General features: G+C 36.1%; 1 protein-coding gene across 1 annotated transcript in view; it reads left to right on the top strand.

Moving 5' to 3' along the window:
- The first annotated feature begins 4385 nt into the window (after positions 1-4385).
- The window catches only part of LOC115432961 (protocadherin-10-like), a 7889-nt gene continuing 7679 nt past the window's right edge, over positions 4386-4595 (top strand). Inside the window, exon 1 of the mRNA XM_030154098.1 lies at positions 4386-4595. This exon is cut by the window's right edge and continues 2876 nt beyond it. The gene's annotated coding sequence lies outside the window, so the exon portion shown is untranslated.

Below are 4595 nucleotides of genomic sequence, written 5' to 3'. Positions count from 1 at the left end.
TATGTGCAAGGGGCGGGGTTTGTTGTGCCTGGTGCCACTTGTTTTGAAAATGTAATTTCTGTTTCAAGAAATGAGCCAAACCAGAAAAACTGTAATATGATATGTGTCTTATCATTAACCACTGTTAATATTAATCCAAAAGTCGGGGCCCATGGGGCACTGGAAGGGGCGGAACTTCAGGTTTTTATTTGATTTAGGTTAGAGTTACTTAACGTTATCTCTAACTAAAAAATTTAGTTACTGCGAATGAAACTGCTGATGTTTGTGTGTGAAACATGGCGTGTAGGTGGAATTTATTTCATTCTATATATGACATGTCTGTGTCTGTCAACTACGTTCACCTTAGTAAGACCCTCCACATTACTGTAAATCAAACTAATTAAATTATCTATAGAATAAAGAGGTAGAATTACAAATAATATGAATGTTATCGACACAATAACGGAACAAGTGTTAAAAAAGAACATGTATAATAATTAAACACAGGGCTCAATTAGACACAGTAGGTGTCTTTAACAGCTGTTCATCAGATGTTAATCAGCACCTTTTATTGAAAATAGGCCATCCAGAAAAATAGACTTGATTTCCTTGGTCTAATTTAACATACATGTACATATAAATATACATATAGGCCTTCTTACTGACCACAGACACTATATTTTGCCTACGCATTTTCCTGCGCACAAGATGCTAATCAGCAAGATATATTGATTTAAACCACAGTGAGTATAGCTGAAAGGCTTAAAATTGTGTAACATACAGTACCTTTAACCTATAACACGGACTAGGTAACAAACAAACGAGGTGCAGAAAACAGAAGGCTACTCAGGGGCTTTCTTTCTGCAGTGAAAGGATATAGCAAAGAAGTCGAGGGTTCTCAAATTGGCTGTCTAACAGGCTTGTTTCTCTGGGGAAGCAAGACCATGATACACAGACTGAGCAGTCTCTCTATTGATGCATGGTGTGTGAGATCTGTTTGTTGGTGGGTAATTGTTTAGACTCTCCACACTCAGAGATGACCCGAATTGCTCTGCATTTTCAACATTTGCATTTTAACTCTCCAACTTGTGTGCAAAACTGTCCTGATTGTTTGCTGCTGATGTCGCATAAAGCCGTTTCTTTGATGGCTTCTCATCAGCAACTAACAGTAGGTCTATTTGGAACAGATGGAGAGATTGAGGGTAGTAGGGTTTGCAAAATAAGTGATATGTAATATTAGCTGCTTTTCAAATGAGTGTAATGGTAATTTTAGAAGGCGCAGAGTGTCACTTCTTAACTCGATGTTATGCTGTTGTTAGGGTTATTGGTATGAAAACATCTGCACAAATATCCAGACAAGCCGTTCAGAAAATGACCTCAATTTTCTGCTGGATTTTATTTACCATACGTACTTAAATATGCATATACTTACAAACTCTACTTGCACACCTTTTTGAAGCTCCCACTGTTCTATATTTAGGTGACACTGAGACGATTTGCTGAACGAGACACAAACAGGCTCTTTTAATTGCCTCCTCTTTTCATTTTCTCCTGACTGTCAGTTTGTCCAGACAAGAATTTAGCAGAGATTTAAAGAGCCTTTATCACTGTTAGGAAGTTCCCATATGACATCCCGCTCTTACCTGTCCCTCTTTTGTCTGACAGTCATGTCAAGTCTGAACAAATGCACTGAGCTGACATTTAATAACGCAGGTGATGACCTCGCAAGAACTCATTCCGCTAAGTTTGTATAGGGCAGCAAAAAGGGAGGATTCACGTAAAACAACACTTTTCTTGGTACAACAGAGACTTAAATAATGATCAGCTAAAGGGTAACATCCAAATTGATTTTCTCAGACTAGTGAATTGCTTAATTTCTTAACAAGACTCTGTATTTGCTGATTGAATTCTCAAACTTTTGCCAAAACAACTCATTTTTCTCTCATTTAATCATCAAACAGCATAACACTGACAAACACATAAGTGAATGCATGCACACATTGTTTATCTCCTCATCTCTCTTCACTCATATGATTCATGCTATTTCATGTCATCATTTGACACCCGACTTCTATTCCTGCTGTTACAAGAGTAGTGTGTGTTTTTATTTATTCATTTATTTATTTATTTATTATTTAAAACGCATACTTGGGAACTCAAACATGCGATTAATTACCAGAATTTCCCTCCTACTCAGAGCATCCAGTCATGTGAGAAACCATAGTTGTCATTTTGCTTGTGGCTTTTCATACCAGGTGGTCCAGAACATCTGCAATGATTCTGGATATCCTAAAATTCTGAATAATTAGTCGTGCTCATACAATGTTACAGGACAGGCGTTTTAGCGTTCAAGGAGGATGCATGACACTGTTTTCAAAGTAAAACCGATTAACTGTTAGAAGCTGCAAAATATAGGGTAACCTATTTTAATCCCAGAGTTTTAAAGCTGGAAAGTAGTTAAAGACAAAGGGATTGATATTCTACTTTTGCCCTTGCGAGAAAAAGAGGGCGGGTGAAAGAGGGGCAGAGTGAGGGAGGATGTGTGTTTGTGTGTTAGTGTGTATGTGTGTGTATAAGTGAGCGAGAGTGACAGAGAGATAATCTCTTTTGTGTTTTTATCCCTAAATGTGGTGGTTGTGTCCCCTTATCCCAGCTACTTAGTTTCTGCAGTGGGTAAGTGATGCCATGCACTTAGGCTGTGAAAAGCAGGTCAATATGACCATAGAGAGAAAACCACATGTGCATCACATGGATAGCCTTGGGATTATTTCTCACAAAATGTCTTAATTCCTCTGTTCACTAATGATCCAGGGAAAATGCCCTCTAATCTCCATTCCATTAATTAAAAAGAGCATGAGCCCATGGAAAACCTTACCATCTGCTGTGGTCTCATTCCTGCAGACAGATTGTGTTTTCAGTCTCTAACCAGGGGAACTGAGCGTTTCAGAATACACGGGTGGAGCATGCATTGAGGTGGATGATAAACAGATACAACTCTATTTGAGTATTACTACACAGAAATATGCAGGAAAGTGCTGTTTTATGAGGGAGATGTATCTTCTCGGGCGCTCCAATCTTGTCTGGGAATTTGGGATGCCTCCCTGGAATAACTTCAATTTCCAGACTTCAAACCTTGACAGAATTACTACAATATTTGCCTTTGGAGACTTGGCAGTATTTTTAGCTGGTAGCTTTAAAGTTAACAGCACGTTTTTCTATGGACATGGGACTTTGCTCTGAAAAAGCCCTGGATTCTTCCAAAGGACTTTTTTTCATAAGGTTACATGATAAAACTTAGCTTGATTTATGCATTCTCCTTTCCTTTGATTTCATGAATGTACAACAGCTTTAACTTTTATATTTATTTACACCCTTTATTTCACTGGCAAACAGCAGTAATGTAGGAGCTTGGGTGGAAAAATCATCCATATTCACAGATAAATCTCCTTCATATCAGATTTCACTGGCCACTTTATTTTTATTCAATTAACTTGATGATGTTTCTGCTTATTACTTAATTAAACAGTGACTTCTTCCAGCATTTGTTTTCTGTACATGCATCAGTTGTGTAAAAATAGAAACAATCCATCTGTTATGGGTGTTACATGTGCAATTTATCCTTTTCTCTACACTGTAAAAAAAATCCTGTTGTTTTTACGGAAAAAAAAATGGCAGCTGTGGTTTCCAGAACAATACTGTAAAAAACACATCCAACTGTAAACATATTTATGGAGTAACATGTAGATTTAACAGTTTAAACATGTAGATTTAAAATTTTAAACATGTACATTTAAAATTTTAAACATGTAGATTTAACATTGGATTTAAATGGTAACTGGATTGCACTTATTTAGCACACCTTCACAATGTCCAAAGCACTTTCCAAAACCACCAGGTCTGACTGGGAACACTTCAGGGTTCAGTGTCTTCCATGGACACTTTGACATATGGATAGTCAGAGCCAGGATTCAAACCACCAACCCTTTGGTTATAGGACGAGCTGCTCTACCAACTCTACCAACCCATTTATGTACAAATTTAAAATGTCATATTGTTAAATGTTTACTTTTTAAAAATAACTTATATATATATATATAAAGCAAATAGGCTGTTATTTCAACATTATGGTCTTGCAATTTAAACAGCACCGCATTGTTTTTCAATTTACAGTTTTATTTTCTAAAACAATAGAAATACATCATTTCTACATCCAAATCTGGTTTTGTTAACATACTCTCCCTGTAAAAACTACAGCTATATTTGATTTAAACATTAACATAAAAATCTTTTCAAATAAACAACTTTGCATTGTATTGTCATTTACAGTTTTTTTATGTTGCAATTTTACAACTTTCTGGTGTTAATTCTACAGTCATTTTTTACAGTGTATAAGGAAAGTGTCCCCCTATATGTTGTTGCAATTTATCACTTTTATATTTTTAAGCACAGCCAAACTGATAAATCATCATCATGACTTTTTTTTTTTTTTTTTTTTATCACTTCACTAGTCTGAGTAAATATGCTGCAGGAGTGTTTATATCGGATAATCCCAAACTTTATCGTTTCAAAATGATGAATCACACACAAGAAATTGAATTAATACCATCTGACCTGCG

This window comes from Sphaeramia orbicularis, chromosome 14 (genome assembly GCF_902148855.1).
Source record: "Sphaeramia orbicularis chromosome 14, fSphaOr1.1, whole genome shotgun sequence".
NCBI classification, from domain to species: domain Eukaryota; kingdom Metazoa; phylum Chordata; class Actinopteri; order Kurtiformes; family Apogonidae; genus Sphaeramia; species Sphaeramia orbicularis.
Note: the sequence above shows the minus strand (reverse complement) of the source record. Positions and strands in the feature narration are given on the sequence as shown.